Here is a 23,404-nt window from a genome sequence, read left to right as displayed (position 1 = left end):
GGCTGAAGGCAGGTGCTAAACAGCTGAGCCACCCAGGCGTCCCAATAACTCATTTCCATTGTCTGGCTGCACCACAATTTATTGATCCATTCACTTACTGAAGGCCATCTTGTTGGCTTCCAAATTTTGGCAATTACAAATAAAGCTGCTAAAAATATCTAAGTTAGTTTTTTTGTGAACATAGTCCTTTGGATAAATACCCATGAGTGCAATTGCTGGATTGTATGGTGAGAGTGTGTTTGGATTTGTAGCATTTTGCATTCCCACCAGCAATGAATGAGAGTTCTTGCTGCTCCACATCCTCACCCGTATTTGGTGTTCTTAGTGTTCTGGATTTGGGCCATCCTAATAAGAGTGTGATGGTATCTCATTTTAATTTGTGTGTCTCTGATGACATCTGATTTGAAGTTTCCCTTTCATATGCTTATTTGTCATTTGTATACCTTCTTTGGTGAGCTGTCTGGTAAGATCCTTGGTCCATTTTTAATTGGGTTGTTTGTTTTCTTATTAAGCTTTAGAAGTTCTTCATATATTTTGGATAACAGTCCTTTATCAGATGTGTCTTTTGCAAATGTTTTCTCCCCATCTGTGGCTTGTCTTCTCATTTTCTTCATACTATCTTTCACAAAGCAGAAGTTTTTTATTTTAATAAAGCACAGCTTATCCAATATTTCTTTCATGTATTGTATCTTTGATGTTATACCTAAAAAGGCATCGCCATACCCAATTGATGTTATCTTCTAGGGTTTTAGAGTTTTTGTTTCACATTTAAGTCTATGATCCATTTTGAGTTAATTCTTTTGAAAATTGACAGTCTGAAAAAAAAATTGACAGTCTGTGTCTAGATTAATTTTTTTGCATGTGGATGTTCAGTCATTCTAGTACCATTTTTTGAAGACTATCTTTTCTCCATTGTATTACCTTTTATACTTTGTCAAAGACCAGTTGACTCTTTTTGTGGACATCTATGTGTGGGCTCTCTATTTTGTTCCATTGATCTATTTGTCCATTTCTCTAATACCACATTTTCTTGATTACTGTAGTTTTATAGTAAGTCTTGAAGTAGGATAAGGTCAGTCCTCCAAATTGTTCTTCTCCTTCAATATTGTGTTGACCATTCTTGGCCTTTTTGACACTCCAAATAAAATTTAGAGTCTGTTTGTTCATATCTACAAAGTAATTTGCCAGGATTTTTATTGCTATTTTCCTGAATCTATAGATCAAGTTGGGACAAACTGGCATCTTGACATATTGTCTTCTTACCCATTTCTTCAGTTCTTCAATTTTTTCATCAGTTTTATAGTTTTCTTCATATAAATTTTGTTCATATTTTCTTATACCTAAGTATTTCATTTTGGGGGGTTCTAATATAAGTGGTGATATTTTTTTATATTTCAGATTCTGCTTGTTTTTGGGTGGTATACAGGAAAGCCATAGACTTTTTTGCATCATTCTTGTATTCTGCAAACTTTCTATGTTCATATATTAGTTCCTGGGTTTTTTGCTGATTTTTCAGATTTTCTACATCAACAATCATGTCATCTGTGAACAAAGACAGCTTTATGTCTTCCTTCCCAATTTGTCTACTTTTATTTCCTTGCCTTTTCTTGCAATATTGCATTGTTGAAAAGAAATGTTGAGAGGGGACAACTTTGCCTATCATAGTGGGAAAACTCCAAGTTTCTCAGTGTTGTGTGATATTAACTGTACAGTTTTTGTTGATAGTCTTTATCAAGTTGAGAAAAGTGTCTTCCATTTTTACTTTACTGGGAGGATTTTTTTTTAAAGGTTTTCTTTATTTATTCATGAAAGACAGAGAGAAGCAGAGACATAGGCAGAGGAAGAAGCAGGCTCCGTATGGGAAGCCTTTTGCAGAACTTGATCCCAGGACCCCAGGATCATGACCTGAGCCAAAGTCAGATGCTCAACCACTGAGCCACCAGGTGCCCCTTACTGGGAGTTTTTAAGATGAATTGGTATTGGATTCTGCCAAAAGCTTTTTATGCATCTAATTGATAAGGTCATGTGATTTTTTCTTTTTTTAATCTCTTGATGTGGTGGGTTACATTAATGATTTTCTTTTTTTAAAAAATTTATTTATTTATTCATGAGGGACACAGAGAGGGAGAGTGGCAGAAGCACAGGCAGAGGGAGACACAGGCTCCCTGCATGGAGCCTGACGTGGGACTTGATCCCAGGTCTCCAGGATCATGCCCTGGGCTGAAGGTGACGCTAAACCACTGAGCCACCCATGCTGCCCACATTAATGACTTTCAAATGTTGATTCAGTTTTATATATCAGGATAAATCCTACCCGGTTATGTTGTTTAATTTTTATACTCGTATATTCAAAGCTGTTAATAGTTATTGAGGGTTTTTACATCTATATTCATGAGTGATATTGGTCCATAATTGTATTTCTTTGAATTTCTTTGTCTGGTTTTCGTATTAGGATGATGCTGGCCTAATACAATGAGTTAGGAAGTATCCTTCCTCTGTTTCTCTCCTCTCAAAAAGATTGTTGAGAATTGGCACAATTTATTTCTTAAATGTATGATAAAATTCACTAATAAATCCATCCGGGCCTGATGATCTTCATTTTGGGCAGTTATTCATTATTGATTCATTATATTTAATAGATACATGTCTATTCAGATAATTTGTTTTGTTTGTGTGAATTTTAGCAGATTTTGTCTTTCAAGGAAGTGTTCCATTTTATCTAGGTTATCAAATTTGTGGGCATACAGTTATTCATAGTACTCCTTAATTGTTTGTTTAATGTCCATGGTATCTGTAGTGATGTGCCATCTTTAATTTCTGATTAGTAATTTATGTCATCTCTCTTATTTTCTTAAGTAGCCTGATTAGAGGATTATCAATTTAATTGATCTTTTCAAAAAGCCAGGTCTTTAACTTTCATTGGTTTTTGAGGATTCTGTTGATATAGCTTCAGGGAGTCTTTCCTCAACTGTGTCCAGTCTACTGATAAGCTCAATCAAAGGGATTCTTTATTTCTATTACTGTTGTTTTTTATGCTTAGAATTTCTTTTTGATTCATTCACAGTATTTTATCTCTCTGGTCAGAGTGTCTGTCTGTTCTTGCATACAGTCTTCTTTATCCTTTAGAGCCCTTAGTATGTTAATCAGAATTGTTTTAAATTCCCAGTCTGATCATTTCAATCTCCCTGCCATATACGGGTCTGGTTCTGAATCTTATTCTGTCACTTCAAATTGTGTGGGGTTTTTTGTTTGTTTGTTTGCCTTTTGGTATGCCTTGTAATTTCTTATTGATTACCAGATACTGTGTACTGGGTAAAAGCAGCCGCTATGTATAGCAGCTTTAGTAACATGGTGGTGAGGTGTATAGGATGAGAAGCATTCTGTAGTACTATGACATGGTCCCAGTCTTTTGATGAACCTATGCCTCTAGACTGTGAACTCCTCAAATGTTTCTCACTTATTTTCTACCCCTTAGGTAGGACAGAATGGCTGAAGTAAGCTGGAGTTGGGTAGTTCCCTTCCCCAGGTGTCCAATTATGCTCTGATAACAGCCCAGCAGGTTAGGCTCTGGTTAATTAGTTTCCCCTGAGGGCAAGTCTTGTTAAGAAGAGAGTGTCCTGGCATGTTTCAAAAATGGTTCCTTTTCCACTTCCTCACTGGCCCAGAAGTCCTTACACCCTGCATTCCAGGCCGGGAGCTGCCCCAAATCCCCCGTTTGTCTGTTCTGCCATTCATCTGTTTCTCTAATGGTCCCTGAGTTTCTCCCTGTGCCCATCTGCCATTTGACTGCCCAGCTGCCATTATCATAGGGTCTCAGGATTTTCTTTTTCTTCTGTACTTGTCTGTCCCTCTGTCTCTCCATTCTCTGTGCCTGGGTGGGACTGTGGAGTTTGCTCACTGTTGCCTCCCCTCTCCCTGGTTTTGTTAATAAAATTTTGAAGAACCAAAAAAAAAAAAAAAAAAAGTTTTGTTTTGTTTTTGTTATTGTTTTTTTAGATTTAGATATCACATTTTTTATGCTTTCAGACTGCTCAGAAGTCCTTAGAAGTGCTTTGGGATCAGTGGAGAGTCTTGAACATGGGATCTGAGCCATGGACTTCTCTCCCACTCTGCACTTGGCTGGTTTTCAGGTTGGGTTTCTTCTGTTACAGGGTTTAAAATTCACTTAAATCTCCTAAAATATACCTTGGAAATGCAGTCCATAAATGTGAAACACAGCCAGCTTGGCACTAGCACAGGAGATATGGTGCAGCTCAGTTAAACTAGTGCAAAAGGCCATAAAATTTTCTTCAATATTTACCGTGGGAACCGGGTTGAGCTCCTAAGGGTAAGTTTCTCAGTATTTTGGGGCCCCTCCTATGACTGGAATTTTAACTCTCAGACTTACCTGCACTGAATCTCCAGCACTTTGTCACTTACAATTCAGATTTTCCTTCCTGCACCATTTTCTGCTCCTGAGTCTCTGCTCTGGTAAGCCATATGCCCTGCATTTGCTTCTCTGTGTCTCCCATCTTAGAGGCAACAGTTTGCTTTGTGTTGTCTTCTCTTTTATGAATGCAAGGAGAGTTGTTGATTTTTTTGTTGAATTTTTTTTCAGCTTTTTACCTGTTGTTAGCATGGAGTAGTAATGTCCAAACTCCTTACTGTTGTGAAGAACAAAGGCAAAGGGAATGTAGAAAAAAAATGTTAAATATCCTTTGCAGCCCATTGGCAAGTAGTTAAGACTGACAGGGTGACCTTCCTCCAGGAACTCAACTGCTTCAGTGTTAATACTTTACTAGAGGAAAGGCAAAAGGCAACCTTAGCATGACATTAGCCCAACTTCCAGGATCCTATAAGTCTTCTTTAACATATAAAGTTTCCTTTGGAAACTTCCTTTATCTCTGTCCCCCCAAACCCAATAATATATGTTAATAATCATGCTCCAAGCATATGAACCATTGATATCTACCTGAAGGGTCTCTTGACTAAGGTTTTACTAGACAGTAGTAAATGACCTTATCCTAACAGTGGCTAGCCCCTCAAGGTTCTGGAAGCCTTGCCTCCAAATTCCTCAGAGACTTACACTCTTCCTAACCCTCTCCCAACTGAAAGTATATAATGGATCACTCCTTAAAACCCTAGTGCAGCTCTTTCTGCCCACTCATCCTTTCCTTGTGCTTTAATAAAACTACCTTTTTTGCACTTAAGACATCAAGAGTTCTTTCTTGACCATTTAATCCCAAACCCCAACATTTCATATTAACCTACATGTGGAACTGGAAAATGGTGGTTGAACTGTTTTTACATAAGTTTTGCTACAGTGCTTATGGGGATGTGCTTTATTAGGAAGACAGCCAGTTGAAAGGAGAAAAGTACTGAGCTTTAGACTCACCTGATTTAAATCTTGCCTCTACCATTTGCTAATTGGATGCACTTAGAGGTTTCATATTTTAGCTCTTTCAGTTTTAAAAAATGAGATGAGAAAAAAAAAAAAACTCATTGGTTTGATCTATGCATCAAATGAGATAATTTATATCCAAAGGATAGCTCTGTGCCTCTCAAGTAGTGGGTTCTTAATAAATATTTACTCTTTTTCTTCCACATTACATTTGGGAGGGCTTTTTTTTTCTTAATGAGAAATATGGTTAATGTATAACAAGAAAGGGAAAATAATAGTTTATATCGGAAAATGATAACTAGTGGAATTGAAAAATTAAAAATCAAGGCCCCAAAGACCTATTTCTCTTTATACAGAATATGAAGTGGAAAAATAAAGAGGAATTGTTTATTATATTTATGTATTATGTATACATATATATAATATATATGTATTATAATGTACATACTTTCTGACTCAGAAATTATGTCTCTTATAAAATATATCTTAAGAAAATATGTGTAAAATAATTTCAAAAATATACGATATTATTTAAAATAAATATTGGAAATCATTCAACTAAATAAAGGATGGTGCATATATAAAATGAAATAAGTTCTCAAAATTGTAGGGTATATACCTATTAAGAAAAAGAAAAAAAAATACGAGAAAAGAAAAAGAAAAGGCTAGTCACTTGGAGACAACATTCAAAATACAAAGAAGTCATATTTATTATCTAAATACATAAAGCAAATCAATTAATTAAAAAAATTTTAGTGGCAAAATATTTTAACATACCTTTCACAACAGTCATTTTAAAAGGTGCTCAATCTTTAATAGGGAATGCAAAATAAAACCGCAGTATAATACAACCAACACATATAAGAATGCCTAAAATTGAAAAATAATATTAAGTGTTAGCAAGGATGCAGACAAACTATAACTCTCATACATTGCTGATATGAGTGTAGAATCTTGTAAGCCCTTTAGAAAACTAGGAAGTTTCTCATAAAGTTAAGCAGACACTTCTTACTTCACAAGTATATTCCCAATCCTATATGTCCAAGAGAAATAAGTTTGTGTATATATATATATATATATACACACACACAAAATTTGAACAAGAATATACATAGCACCTTTATATGCAAGAAACAGCGGTGCCTGGGTGGCCCAGTTGGTTGAGCATCCAACTGTTGAATTCTCCTCAGGTCGTAATCTCAGGGTCATGAGCATTGAGCCCCTCCATTGGGCTCTAAGCTCAGCATGGAGTTCATTTGAGAGATTCTCTGTCTCCCTCCTGCCTCTCCCACTCATGCTCTCTCTCAAGTAAACAAATATATAAATAAAATAAATAAAAACTAGAAATAAATGTTCATCACCAAGGCAACAGGAAATACGTTGTGTTATATACATAAAATGGTATATTACTCAGCAAAAAATGGAACAAAATGATGACAACCAATGACATAGAGAAATTGCCAAAACATTATGTTGATCAAAAGATTGCCAACTGCATGTTGCTTTTTACATTAGGAAGTTCAAAAAACAGGCAAATCTAGTGTGTGGGAATAGAAATCATAATAGTAGTAGTTATTGGTGTAGTGGGATTGATTAGAAAGGGTATGAGGAAACAGTCCTAGGTGATGGAAATGTTCTATTCCTTCATTCAGTTGAAGGTTGCCTGATCATTCATCAAAATTCAGCAAACTGAAAAAAAAAAAAAAATTCAGCAAACTGTAACCTTGAGAGTATGTAATTTACAGTATGTAAATTATACCTCAATTTTTAAAGCATGCTACAAGAATAAAGCATTCCTCATTTTAAAAAATGTACAAAATCAGGATACCATTGAAGCAAATATTTTTGAACATCAGGGAATGCTGAGGTAATAGGGCCTCAAGGTTGAACAAAGCAGCAAGGCTCTTTGTATGAAATGAAGAGCTAGCACTAGAGGGAAAGAGGTACATGGTCAAAAAGAAGGAAGATGAGGCAGAGGAGTAAAACAATAGCATGCACTAACAATTATAACTTTTTGTATTCTATGTTAAAATAAGAAGGATTGGCTAATCATAATATGAGGTAATTGAGCTAGGGATATGATGACTACCTTCTGGAAACTTGTTGGAACCAATGATGACTTTTATCTTCCAATTCACTTCATTTTTCCATTCTAGGAGATAGGTGTTCTCAGTTATATTTCTACTGCAACAGGATATGTAGGAATCCTGAATTGTAGGGTTGTTGTTTTGTTTTGTTTTGTTTTTCCAGATGTTTCCTCCCTAGATTGAGATAGAATTGACATACAGAACTATATAAGTTTATATTGTATAGTATAATGATTTGGCTTAGAATGATTCGCACAGTAAGTTTATTTAACAGTTATCTCGTATGGATAACAAATAAAAAACAAAAAAAGTGCTTCCCTTGGGATGAAAACTCTTAGAATCTATTACTCTCTTAACAACTTTCAAATATACTACACGGCAGTGTTAACTATAGGAATCATGTGCATTACATCCCTAGGGGACTTATTGATCTTATAACTGGAAGCTTGTACCTTTTGACTCCTTCATCTAATTTCCCTACTCCCCCCCCCCACACCCCCATCTCCTATAACAGAAATGTAATGTCTGTCTTTTTTTTTCTTTTTAGAGTTCAGATGTGACATAATACAGTATTTGTCTGTCTCTGTCTGACTGACTTAGTGTAATGCTTGAAGATGTTGCAAATAGAAGGATTCCCCTATTCTTTATAACTGAGTAATACCCCACTGTACATAGACCACATTTTCTTTATCCATTCATCCATTGATGGCCAGAGTTTGTTTCTATTTCTTGGCTGTTGGGAATAACACTGTTAGGAACACGAGGGTACAGATACCTTTTTTTTGACAGTGTCTTCATTTCCTTAGGATAAATACCCAGAAGTGGAATTGCTGGATCATATGATAGTAATATATTATCTTTAACTTTTTGCAGAACCTCTTTGTTGTTTTCTGTAGTGGCTCTGCCTACTGACAATCCTACCAACAGTGCATATGAGTTCCCTTTTCTCCACATCCTCACCAACTTTTGCTAACTCATGTGTTTTTGATGAGAGGCATTCTAACAGTTGTGAGACATCCCATTGTGAATGATTTGATTTTCCTAATGACTAGAGATTTTGAGCATCTTTTCATGTACCTATTGGCCATTTGTATGGCCTTGGGAAAATGTCTAATCAAGTTGTTTGCCTATTTTCAATTGAATTTGTTTGGATTGGTTTTGTATTGAGTTGTATGAGCTCTTTCCATGTTTTGGATATTAACCCCACATCAGATACCATTTGCAAATATGTTTCCTATTCCATAGGGTTTTTTTTTAAATCATTTCTTCTGTGCAGGAGCTTTTCAGTTTGATGTAGTCTCATATTTATTTTGATTTGGTTGCTTGTGCTTTATGAGTGCTATCCAAAATATCATTGCTAAGGTCCATGTCAAGGAGGTTTTACCTGTTTTCTTCTGGGAGTTTCATGGTTTTAGGTTTTGCATTTATATCTTTGAATTAATTTTTGTGAATGATGTAAGATATGGGTCTAGTTTCATTCTTTTGCATGTGAATATCTTTTTTTTTTTTTAGCACCATTTATTGAAGAGCCTTTCTTTACACCATTGAGTATTCTTGGTTCCCTTGTCAAATATCAGTTGACCATCTGTGCATGGTTTTATTTCTGGGCTATCAGTTCTTTTCCACTGCTCTATGTGCCTGTGTTTTATGCCAGTACCATACTGTTTTGGTTATTAGACCTTTATAATCTAGACTGAAAGCTGAAACTGTCCCTGGCTTTGTTCTTCTTTCTCAAGATTGCTTTAGTCATTCAGAGCCTTTTATGGTTCCATATAAATTTTAGGATTGTCTTTTTTACTTGTCTAAAAAATGTCACGCAAACCTTCAGAGGAATTGCATTGAATCTATAGATGGCTTTGGGTAGCATGGACATTTTAACAATATTAATTCCTCTAATCCACAAATAAGAATTTCTATTTTATCTGTGTCTTTTTAAATTTCTTTCATCAATGTCTTAAAGCTTTCAGTGTGCAGATCTTTTACCTCTTTGGTTAAATTTTATTGTTTTTGTTGGTACTGTAAGTGGAATTGTTTACTTTCTTTTTCAGATGTTCCATTGTTGGTGTATAGATGTGCAACTGCTTTCTGTATGTTGATTTTTGTATCCTGCAGCTTTACTGAATTTGTTGATTTGTTCAGTTTTTTGGTGGAGTCTTTAGGATTTTCTATATAGAACATCATATCATCTGCAAAGGCAATTTTACTTCTCTTTCCTATTTGAATGCCTCTTCTTTTCCTTCTCTGATTGCTCTGGCTATGATGTTCAGTACCATTTTGAATAGAAGCAGTGAGAGTAGGCACCTTTGTAGGAGCTTTCAACTTTTTACCATTGATTCTGATGATGCCTGTGGGTTTTTCATTTATGAGCTTTATTGTGTTCAGGTATTTTTTTCTATACCCAATTGGCTCAGTGTTGTTTTTTTTAATCATGAAAGGATATTACAGTTTGTCAAGTACTTTTTCTGCATGTATTGGGATGATTTTTATTTTTCATTCTTTTAATGTAGTGTATAACATTTATTGATTTGCATATATTGAACAGTCTTTGTATTCCAGGGATAAATCCCACTTGATCATGGTGAAAAACCCTTGTAACATGCACTGAATTTGATTTGCTGCATTTGTTGGGAATGTTTGCATCAATATTCACAGGGATAGGGATGCCTGGGTGGCTCAACAGTCGAGTGTCTGCCTTTGGCTCGGGGCGTGATGCCTGGGTCCCAGAATCAAGTCTTACATCGAGCTCTCTGTATGGAGCCTGCTTCTCCCTCTACCTATCTCTCTCTCTCTCTCTCTCTCTCTCTCTCTTTCTCTCTCTCTGTGTCTCTCTGTCTCTCTCTCATGAATAAATGAATAAAATCTTAAAAAAATATTCACAGGGATGCCTCTATATTTTTCTTTTCTTGTAGTATCCTTATCTGGCTTAGGTATCAGGTAATGCTGACCTCATAAATAAATGATAGTATTCTTTCTTCAGTTTTTTGGGGGGAGTTTAAGAAGAAATGGCACTAGTTCTTCTTTAAATGTTCAGTGGAAATCACCAGTGAGACCATCTGGTCTGAAGCATTTCTGTCCTGGGAAATTTTTTATTATAGTTTCAATTTCTATACTTGATACTAATCTGCTCAGATTTTCTATTTCCTCATGATTCAGGCTGAATAATGTTCAGACTAAATATGCTGTATGTGGATTATGTTTCTAAAAATTAATTCATTTCTTCTAGATTATTCAGTTTGATGTATAATTGTTCTGAGAAGTTTCTCGAATCCTTTGTCTTTCTGTAATATCAGTTGTAATGTCTCCTTTTTCAGTTCTGACTATAGATGAGCCCTCTCTCTGTTTTTCTGAGTTAATACAGATAAAGTTTTGTGAATTCTTTTTGACTCTTGGTTTTATTGATATTTTCTATTGTTTTTTATGGTTTCTGTTTTATTTATTTCTGCTCTGATCTTTGTTATTTCCTTCCTTCTCACTGTGGGCTTAGTTCTTTTTTTTACTTCCTCAAGGTATAAAGTGAGGCTGTTTGAGATATTTCTTATGTCTTAATGTAGGCATTCGTCACTATAAACTTCCCTATTAGAACTAGTTTTGTAGCATCCCATAAGTTATAATATGCTGTCCTTCCATTTTTCAGTTATTTCAAAATAGTTCATGTTTTCCCTTTTAATTTCTTCTTTGACCCATTGGTTATTCAGGAGCATGCTATTTAATCCCATATGCTTGATAATTTTCCAGATATTCTCTTATTTATTTCTACTTTCCTTTTTCTTCTTTTTTTTTTTTTTTTTTTTTTTTTTTTGGTTGGGAAGAATACTGTGGTGTTATCTTCTTACATTCACTAAGACTTGTTTGTGACCTGTCATGTGATCTGTTCTGCAGCATGTTCCTTGTGCACTGGAGAAGAATGTATATTCTACTGTAGTTGGATGAAACAGTTCTGTAAATGTCTGGTAGATACATTGGGTCTAATATATGTTTTAAATGCAGTATTTTCTTATTCATTTTCTATATGAATATCTTTTGTTGAAGGTGGGTAATTGGGGGTGGGGAGGTAAGATGGCAGCATAGTAGGAGGACCCTAGGCTTGCTCATCCCCCAAACACAGCTAGATAACTATCAAATCATTTTGAATACCTAAGAAAATAACCTGAGGACTGATAGAACAAACTGTACAATAAGAGGGAGAGAAGAAGAGGGCACATTGAAGAAGGTAGGAAGTGTGAAGGTGTTTGGGGGAGAAATGGATTGTGGGTACTGTGGAAGAGAGGAAACCCTGGTCACAAGGAAAGGCGAGAGCATGGAGCACATAGGGCTATACACAAGAACACTTCCCAAAGCCATTGGCTAGGGAAATGAGAGGGACTGATATTTGTGAGTTTTTGCAACCAGTGGAGCTCAAAGACTGGAGTTTTATAGGTCCCCGGGCTTGGCAAGATAGAGACCTGAGGGTGCTTCCCTATACCTGGAGAGAAAGTAGGCAAGCAAACTGTCAGCCAGATTGTGTGACCTGAGGATCACCTAAAGCACATGGAAAGAGACTATTTGTATTTCTTGGAGCATATTTCTGAGAGGCGGCATTTCCCCTCTGAGAACAAAAGATTGGTGGTCCATTCCCTTCCACACTCCTCAGTATAGGGGCAGAGACATCTGCTGAAGGTGGCTAACCCAGATACTGGCTCTTTAGCCTACTTTGCTCCAAATCCCACACCACTATGCTCTGGCTCACATGGGACATTCTCCAGTATAGATCACATACAGGGTCACAAATCAGGCCTTAATAAGTACAAAAAGATTGATATCATACCATGCATATTTTCTGATCACATGGCTATGAAACTTGAAGTCACCCACAAGAAAAAATTTGGAAAGACCACAAATACATGGAAGTTAAATAACATGCTATTAAAGAATCAATGAGTCAACCGGGAAATTAATAAAATTTATGAATACATAAAAATATGTATATGGAAACAAATGAAAATGAAAACATGATGGTGGAAAGCTTTGGGATTCAGCAAAAGCAGTCATAAGAGGGAAGTATATAGCAATACAGGCCTACATCAAGCCCAAGAAAAATCTCAAACAACCTAACCTTACATGTAAAGGAGCTAGAAAAAGAACAGCAAGCAAAGCCTAAAACCAGCAGAAGGGAAATAATAAACATTAATGCAGAAATAAATGTTATAGAAACAAAAAATAAAACAGTAGAACAGAACAACGAAACCAGGAGCTGATTTGTTGAAAAAATTAATAAAATTGATAAATCCCTGGCCAGATTTAGCAAAAAGAAAAGAAAAAGGGCTCAAATAAATCATGAATGAGAGAGGAAGAATCACAATCAACACTGCAGAAATGCAATTACAAGAGAATATTATGAAAAATTATATGCCATAAATTGGATGATCTAGAAGAAATGGATAAATTCCTAGAAGCTTATAAACTACCAAAACTGAAACAAGAAGAAATAGAAAATTTGAACAGATTTATAATCAACAAATACATTGAATCAGTAATAAAAAAAAAAAAAATCTCCCAACAAATTTTGAATCCAGGGCCAGATGGCTTTCTAGGGGAAATCTACCAAACATTTAAAGAAAAGTTAATACTCATTCTTCACAAACTATTCAAAAAAACTAGAAGTGAAAGGAAAACTTTGAAACTCGTTCAATAAGACCAGCATTACCTTAATTCCAAAAACAAACCTTCCACTAAAAAAGAATTTTATAGGCCAAGATCCCTGATGAGATAGATGTAAAAATTATCAACAAAATCCTAGCAAATCGAATCCAGCAGTACATTAAAAGAATCATTCACTACAGTCAAGTAGGATTTATTCCTGGGTTACAAGAGTGGTTCAATATTCTCAAATCAGTCAATGTGATACACCACATTAATAAAAGAAAGGATAACAACCATATAATCCTCTCAAGAGATGCAGAAAGACCATTTGACAAAGCATAACATCCATTCACAATAAAAACCCTCAACAAAGTAGGGATAGAGAGAACATACCTCAACATCCTAAAGGTCATATGCAAAAACCCACAGCTAATATCATTGTCAATGGGGGAAAACCCGAGAGCTTTTCCTCTATGGTCAGGAACAAGGCAGGGATGACCACTCTCACCACTATTATTTTACATAGTACTGGAAGTCCTAGCTTCAGTAATGAAACAACAAAACGAAATGTCATCAAAATCAACAAGGAAGAAGTTAAACTTTCACTTTTTGCGGATATGATGTGATACTCTATAGAAAACTCAAGAGTAAAAAAATAAAAATAAAAAAATAAAAAAAAATAAAAAAAAAAAGAAAACTCAAGAGTCCCACCAAAAATTTCAGTAAAGTCACAGGATATCAACTTACAGAAATCTGTTGTGTTTCTAAACACCAATAATGAAGCAGCAGGAAGAGAAATCAAGGAGTCAGTCCCATCGAGAATTGCCCCAAAAACCGTAAGATCCCTAGAAATAAGCCTAACCAAAGAGGTAAAAGATCTGTATTCTGAAAACTATAAAACACTGATGAAAGAAATTGAAGATGACACAATGAAATAGGAAAACATACTATGCTTTTGGATTCAAAGAACAAATATTGTTAAAATGTCTATACTATCCAAGCAATCTACACACTTAATGCAACCCCTATCAAAATACCACCAGCATATCTCACAGAGCTAGAACAATAATCCTAAAATGTATATGAAACTACAAAAGACCCCAAATAGCCAAAGCAGTCTTGAAAAAGAAAAGCAAAGCTGGAAGCATCACAATTCTGGACTTGAAGTTATACTACAGCACCGCAGTGATCAGGACAATGTGGTACTGGCACACACACACACACAAAAGACACATAGGTCAATGGAACAGAACAGAAAACTCAGAAATGAACCCACAACCATATGGTCAACTAATCTTTGACAAAGCAGGAAAGACGATCCAATGGAAAAAGGACAGTCTCTTCAACAAACGGTGTTGGAAAAACTGGAGAACAACATTCAAAGAATGAAAATGGACCATTTTCTTACATCATTCACAAAAATAAGTTCAAACTGGAAAAAAAAGACAGGAAATCATCAAAATCCTAGAGGGGAACAGAAGCAGTTACCTCTTTGGCATTGGCCATAGCAACTTCTTACTGGATATGTCCCCTGAGGCAGGGGAAACAAAAGCAAAAATAAACATTTGGAATTCCATCAAGATAAAAACCTTCTGCACAGTGAAGAAACAATTAACAAAACTAAAAAAAAAGGTAACCCTTGGAATGGGAGAAGATATTTGCAAATGATATGTCTGACAAAGGGTTAGTATCCAAAATATAAAGAGAACATGTAAGACTCAACACTCAAAACACAATCCAATTAAAAATTGGCAGGAGACATGAATAGACATTTTTCCAAAGAAGACATCCAGATAGCTAAATAGACACATGAAAAGATGCTCAACATCACTCATTATGAGGGAAATATAAGTCAAAACCATGATCAGATAACCCTCATACCTGTCAGAGAGGATAAGATTAACAATACAGGAAGCAACAGATATTGGCAAGGATGTAGAGAAAGGATATGTTGATAGGAATGGAAACTGGTATAACCACTAGAAAACAGTATGGAGAGTCCTCAAAAAGTTAAAAATAGAACTACCCTATGATTCAACAATTGCACTAGTAGGTATCTACTCAAAGGATACAAAAATACTGATTCAAAGGGATACATGCAAAAAATAAAATTAAAAATTTAAAAAAAGGGATACATGCACTTCAGTATTTATAGCAGCAATATTTACCATAGCATACTATGGAAACACCCCCCCTCCCCCCGCCCCGTCCCTCAACTGATGAATGGATAAAGAAGATATGGTATAGGGAGGCCTGGGTAGTGCAATAGGTTAACTGACCAACTCTTGGTTTCAGGTCAGGTTGTGATTTCAGGATCAGGAGATCGAGCTCCTCCTTGGGCTCCATGCCCAGCAGAGTCTACTTGAGATTCTCTGTCCCTCTCCCTTTACCCTTCCTGCTCAGGTGCTCATTCTCTTCTCTAAAATAAATAAGTAAATTAGGGCACTCGGGTGGCTCAGTTGGATGGTATATGACTTGTTTTCAGCTCAGGTCATAATCTCAGGGTCCTGGAATTGAGCCCCACATCAAGGTCTGTGCTCTGTGCTCAGCATGGAGTCTGCTTGGGATTCTTTCTCCTGCTCCCTCTACCCCTCCCCTGACTTATGCTTGCAATCAATCAATCAATAATCATTTTTAAAAAGATGTGATGTGTATAATGGTTCATTACTCAGCCATCAAAAACAATGAAATCTTGCTGTTCTCAATGAGGTAGATAGAGCTAGAGAGTATAATGCTAAGTGAAATAGGTCAGAGAAAAACAAATACCATGATTTCATGCATATGTGGAACTTAAGAAACAAAACAGATGAACATAGGGTAAGAAAAAGGCAAACCAGAAAACAGATTCTTAACTATAGAGAACAAACTGAGGGTTACTAGAGGGGAGTTGGGTAGGGGGATGGGTTAAATAGTTTTTAAAGAGTATACTTGTTACGATGAGCACTGGGTGTTGCATGTAAGTGATGAATCACTGAGGTTGACACCTGAAACTAATATTATACTGTATGTTAACTAACTGGAATTTAAATAAAAACTTTAGGGTCATCTGGATGGCTCAGTGAATTAAGCATCTGACTCTTGATTTTTGGCTCAGATCATGATCTTGGGGGTCCTGGAATTGAGTCTCCCATCCAGTTCTGCACTCAGAGGGGAGTCTGAAGATTCTCTCCTTCTCCCTCTGCCCCTCCTCCTGCTCTGTCTCTCTCTCTCTCTCTCTCTCTCTCTCTTGCTGTCTCTCTAAAATAAATAAATCTTTAAAAGTAAATAAAAACTTGGAAAAGAAAAAATAAAGTGGGTGATTGAAATCTCCTGCTGTTATTAGATTATCTCTCTCTTCCATTAGATTAATATTTGCTCAATGTATTCAGATGCTTTGCTAAATATTCATTTATAATTATTATGTATTTCTTGATTAATTGACCTCCTTATCAATATATAATGGTGATCTTTGTCTCTTATCACCATTTTTGGTTGAAAATCTCTTTTGTCTGATATTAGAGCTGTCCCTCCTCTCTTTTGTTTTCTAATTGTGTGTAGTTATCTTTTGCCATCCATTCACTTTGAATCTATGTGTATCTTCAGAACTGTAGTCTCCTGTAGGCAGCATACACTGGGTTTTGTCCTTTTTTATTTTATTTTTTTTATCCATCTAGCCACTCAGTGCCTTTTGATTAGAGAATTAAATTCCTTAACATTTAGAGTAATTATTGATAGGTATTATTAATGTCACTCTATTGATTTTTTTTTCCTCTGTGTTTTATCGTTCCATTTTCCCCTTCTTCCTTTCTCTCTGGCTTCATTTGTAAATTTGTAATTTTCCATAGTCATATGGCTTTGGTTTCCATCTCTTTATGTTTTGTGTACTTTTTATAGATTTTTGCTTTGTGGCCCCCTTGAGGTTTATATAAAACATCTTATGGATATAATCATCTATTTTATGCTGATAACAATTTAACTTTGATTACACACAACAAACTTTATCTTTTAACCCCTTTTACATTTTTATGACACCATTTACATTTTTTTATTATGTGTCCTTTTACAGAGTATTCACTCTTCCTGTCTTGGTGAGAGGAGCCCTTGCTAGCTGCAAAATTTCTCTTTGGTGCTGAACAATGCCAGCTTAGGGGGTGAGATGATGCAGGCAAAATGAAGTTTTCTTCCTTCTCTTCTGTGATTATTCTGGTTTTTGTTTTTTTTGTTCTGTGGTATTGATGAAACTTCCTCAATGGATTCTAGAGTCTTTCAGAGCTGTTTTTGCTTGTGGTTAGCTATCTAATTGTTGATCTTTGTTGGGAGACCGGAAAGGTGGGATCTCTTACATCACTATTAGTTTCCAGAATCCTAAACCTTCAAAGTTTGTTTGGTAAGGTTGTAGGATACAAAATCAATAAGTAAAAATCAACTATGTTTTCTTATACTAACTATGAATATTCAACAATTGGATTGTTTTAAAATGTCATTTATAATAATATTGAAAAGTATTTTTTCAATATAGGAATTAATCTGAAAATATATATGGAAGACCTATCCACTAAAAACCATGAAACTTCACTGAAATAAATGTAAAAGGGTCTAAGATATTGGAGACTATGGGACACCTGGGTGGCTCAGCAGTTGAGCATCTACCGTTGGCTCAGAGTGTGATCCCGTGGTCCCGGGATCGAGTCCCACATCAGACTCCCTGGATGGAGCCTGCTTTTCCCTCCGCCTCTCTCTCTCTCTCTGGGTCTCATGAATAAATAAATAAAATATTTTTAAAAATGGAGAATATAATTTGATCATGAATTAGAGTGAATAGTATTGCTAAAATGTCAGTTCTCCCCAACTTGATTCAGAACAATCCCAACAAGACGAAGTTGAAATACAAAGTATGCATGTGTGTGTTTGCATAACTAATTTTTTTAATAAAGTATAAAAGCAATTCAGTTGAGAATAGTCTTTTCAACAAATAGTGCTAAAACATTGTCCTTATAAAAACTTAAATTTTATATCTTCATTGCATCATATACAAAAATTAACTCAAAATGGACTATAGACCAAAATATGGCATGCCAGAGAACATAAAACGTAAAGCTACAAAACTTACAGAAAAACTTGTGATTAAGCAAAGATTTTTTTAAAGATTATATGTATATATATCTATATCAATAGATTATATAAAGATAATAAATAAATAAATAAATAAATAAATAAATAAATAAATAAATAAATTTTTCTTTCTTTACAATTTTGAGATGTAGTGTCTACCAACAAACTGACCAAAATACACTCAGGATATAGTATATTGCTCCATTCTGTTCATCTGTGTTCCTATTCCTTTTTGTGTCTTTTAATTTTCATTTTTATAGTTATATTCAATCTTTTCATCATATTCAATTTTATCTTTTACTTTAGTACATATGTAAGTTTTTCTTTTTTACAATTTTGGGATCTAGTTTTCTAACAAACAGGCCAAAATACACACAGGACCCAGTGCATTATTCTGTTTTGTCCATCTGTCTGATTATATCTTCCTTTTTTTTTTTTTCCTTTTAATGTTTTTTTTATTTGGTTCTCATCTGATTTGGTTAGAGCATATATTTCTCTGGGGGCGTTGTTGCCATTTTAGTATTTTGTTCTCTCGTTCATCTATTCTTCTGTAAACAGAATAACAAGATGGAAGAACTCACCTCAAAAAAGAGAACAAGAGGGAGTACTGACTGCCAGGAACCTAATCAGTATGGACATAAGTAAGATGTTGGAACTAGAGTTCAGAATAACAAATGGGGCTTGAAAAAAGCATAGAAGATACTAGAGAATCCCTTTCTGGAGAAATAAAAGAACTAAAATCTAATAAAGTCAAAACCAAAAAGACTCTTAATGAGATACAAGGAAAAATGGAGACTCTACCTGCTAAAATAAATGAGGCAGAAGAGAAAATTAGTGACATAAAAGACAAAATAATGGAGAATAAAGAAGCTGAGAAAAAGAGAGATAAACTACTGGGTCATGAGAGGAGAAGTCAAGAGATAAGGTATATCTTAAAGCAAAACAATATTAGAATAATTAGGATCCCAGAAGAGGAAAGAGAAATAGAGAGGCATAAGGTATATTGGAGCAAATTATAGTGGAGAACTTCCCTAATCTGGGGAAGGAAACAGGCATTCAAGTCCAGGAAGTACAGAGAATACCCCTCCAAAAAAATAAATAAATAATAGGTCAATACCCCAACATTTAATAGTGAAACTTGCAAATCTCAGAGACAAAGAGAAAATCCTGAGAGCAGCTTGGGACAAAGGTCCATAACCTACAAAAGTAGAAACATTAGACTGGCAGCAGACCTATCCACAGACACCTGGCAGGCCAGAAAGGACTGGCATGGTATATTCATGGTTCTGAATGAGAAAAATATACAGCCAAGAATACTTCATCCTACTAAGGTGTCATTCAAAATAGAAAGAGAAAAGGTTTCTAGTACAAACAGAAACTAAAAAAATTTGTGATCACTAAACCAGCCCTACAAAAAATATTAAAGGGGATCCTTTAAGTGAAGAGAGAACCCAAAAGTAACATAGACCCGAAAGGAATAGAGACAATATACAGAAACAGTAACTTAACAAGTAATACAATGGTAACTAAATTCATATCTTTCAATAGTTACTCTGAATGTAAATGGACTAAATGTCCCAATCAAAAGACCTAGGGTATTGGATTGGATTAAAAGAAAGACCCATGGGGATCCCTGGGTGGCTCAGCAGTTTAGTGGCTGCCTTTGGCCCAAGGCATAATCCTGGAGTCCCAGGATTGAGTCCTGCCTCAGGCACCCGGCATGAAGCCTGCTTCTCCCCCTGCCTGTGTCTCTGCCCCTCCTCCCTATCATGAATAAATTTAAAAAAAAGTCTAAAACCCAAAGAAAACTGCAAGACCCACCGACATACATTCTACAAGAGATTTATTTTAGACCCAAGATACCTCCAGACTTAAAATGAAGGGATGGAAAACATTTATCATGCTAATGGATATCAAAAGAAAGCTGGGGTGGCAATCCTTATATCATAAAAATTAGATTTTAAACAAAACCTGTAATAAGAGATGAGGAAGGACACTATATCATAACTAAAGCCTCTATTTAGCAATAAGATGTAACAATTGTAAATATTTATGCCCCTAACATGAGAGCAACAATTATATAAACCAATAAAATAACAACATTAAAGAAAGAGACACATTGATGATAAACAGTAATAGCCAGGAACTTTAATACCCCCTCACTGCAATGTTCAGATCATCTAAGCAGAAGACCAACAAGGAAACAGGGCTTTCAAAGACTCACTGGACCAGATGGACTTTACAGATATACAGAGTACTCCATCCTAAAGCAACAGAATGCTACATTCTTCTCCAGTGCACATGTAACATTCTCCAGAATAGATCACATACTGGGGTCACAAATCAGATATCAACTAGTACCAAAAGATTGAGATTATTCCATGCATATTTTCAGACCACAATGTTTTGAAATTGGAACTCAATCACAAGAGGAAATTTGGAAAGAACTCAAATACAAAGGAGGCTAAAGAGCATCCTCCTAAAGAATGAATGGGTCACCCAGGTAATTAAAGAAGAATTAAAAATTCTGGAATCAAATGAAAATGAAAACATGACAGTTCAAAACCTTGGGATGCATCAAAGGTGGTCCTAAGAGGGAATTATATAGTCCCTTTCTCAAGAAACAAGAAAGGTCTCAAATATACCACATAACCTTACACCTACAGGAGCTGGAGAAGGAATAGCAAATAAAGCATAAACCCAGCAGATGAGAATTAGTGAAATTGAAACAGTGAAATAGAAACCAAAAGAAGAATAGAAAAAAAAAATCAATGAAACTAAGAGTTGGTTTATGAAAGAAAAAGATTGATAAACCCCTGGCCAGACTTATTCAAAACGAAAGAAAGGACTCAGATTAATAAAATCATGAAAGAAAGAGGAGAGATTATCATGGACATCAAGGAAATACAAACAAATTTAAGAACATATTATGAGCAACCAAATGCCAACAAGTTAAGCAATCTGAAAGAAACGGATGCATTCCTAGAAACTTATAACCTACCAAAACTGAAACAGGAAGCAATAGAAAACCTGAAGAGACCCATAACCAGCAAGAAAATTGAAGCAGTGATCAAAAATCTCCCAACAAACAAGAATCCAGGGCTGGATGGCTTCCCAGAGGAATTCTACCAAACATTTAATGAAGAACTAATACCTATTCTTCTGAAGCTGTTTCAGAAAATAGAAATGGAAGGAAAATTTCCAAACTCGTTCTATGAGGTCAGCATTACCTTAATCCCAAAACCGGACAAAGACCCCACCAAAAAGGAGAATTACCTCAGTACCAATATCCTGATGAACATGGATGCTAAAATTCTCACCAAGATACTAGCCAACAGGATCCAGTAGTACATTAAAGGGATTATTTACCACAACCAAGGGGGATTTTCTCTTGGATGCACGGGTGGTTCAACATTCACAAATCAATCCACAAAATACCATCAACATTTTTCCTAGAGTTTGTTTGAAACCAGAAAAGACCCTGAATAGTCAGAGGAATATTGAAAAAGAAAAACAAAACTGGTGGCATCACAATTCTGGACTTGCAGTTATACTACAAAGCTGTAATCACTAAGACAGTATGGCACAGACACATAGATCGATGGAATAGAATAGAGAGCCAAGAAATAGACCCTCAACTCTATGGTCAACTAATCTTTGACAAAGCAGGAAAGAAGATCCAATGGAAAAAAGACAATCTTTTCAATAAATGGTGTTCGGAAAATTGGACAGCCACATGTAGAAGAATGAAATTGGACCATTTTCTTGCACAACACATGAAGATAAAATGAATGAAAGACTTAAATAGGAGACAGGAATCCATCAAACTCCTATAGAAGAACAGGCAGTAACCTCTATGACCTTGGCCACAGCAACTTCTTGCTAAACACATCTCCAAAGGCAAGGGAAACAAAGGCAAAAATGAACTATTGGCACTTCATCAAAATAAAAACCTTTTGCACAACAAAGGAAACAATCAACAATGCCAAAAGACAGCCTACACAATGGAGGAGATATTTGCATATGTCTTGTCAGATAAAGGGCTAGTATCCAAAATTTATAAGGAACTTATCAAATTCAACACCCAAAGAACAAATGATCCAATAAAGAAATGGGCAGAAATCATGAACAGACATTTCTCCAAAGAAAACATACAAATGGCCAACACATGAAAAAATGTTCAACATCACTCTGTATCAGAGAAATACAATCAAAACCATGATGAGATACCACCTCACACCAGTCAGAATGGCTAAAATTAACAAGTCAGATGTTGAGGATATGGAGAAAGGAAAACTCTCTTACTGTTGGTGGGAATGCAAGCTGGTATAGCCACTTTGGAAAACAGTACGGAGGTTCCTCAAAAAGTTGAAATTAGAGCCACCCTATGACTCAGGAATTGCACCACCAGGGATTTATCCCAAAGATACAAATGTAGTGAAATGAAGGGCATCTGCACACCAATGTTTATAGCAGCAATGTCCACAATAACTTAACTATGGAAAAACCCCAGATGTCCATCCACCAATGAATGGATGAAGAAGAGGTGGTATATATATATACACAATAGAATACTACTCAGCCATCAAAAAATGAAGTCTTGCCATTTGCAATGATATAGATGAAAGAAGGTATTATACTATGGGAAATAAATCAGAGAAAGACAGTTATCATCATATGATCTCAGTCATATATGGAATTTAAGAAGCAAAACGAGGATCATAAGGGAAGAGAGGAAATGAAGATGAAATAAGGAGACAAACTAAGGGTTGCTGGGGGGATGGGGTAACTGGGTAATGGACATTACAGAGGGCATGTGATATAATCAGCACTGGGTATTGTATGAGACTGAGGAATCACTGAACTCTATCTCTGAAACTAATAATATATTATATGTTAATTAATTAAATTTAAATTATTTTTTTTTTAATTTTAAAATAATTAAAGGCACTAATCCATTCATGAGGGCTCACTTTTATGACCTACTTATCTCCCAAAGTCCCCACTTTCAGATACCATCACACTTGGGATTAGGTTTCAACATATGAATTTTGAAGGAACACAAACCATTTCATCTATGTTAACAGATACATATGTGCATTACAACTCATCACATTTTATATTTTAAATGTCTGAAATTTATTGCAGTTCAATCATTCCCTCAGTAAAACTGGGGAGGGGGGGCAGGAAATCACAAAAGATAGAGCTGCTCACATAATGTATAATC

Source organism: Vulpes lagopus, chromosome 8 (assembly GCF_018345385.1).
Source record: "Vulpes lagopus strain Blue_001 chromosome 8, ASM1834538v1, whole genome shotgun sequence".
Classification (NCBI taxonomy): domain Eukaryota; kingdom Metazoa; phylum Chordata; class Mammalia; order Carnivora; family Canidae; genus Vulpes; species Vulpes lagopus.
This window is presented reverse-complemented; position numbering follows the sequence as displayed.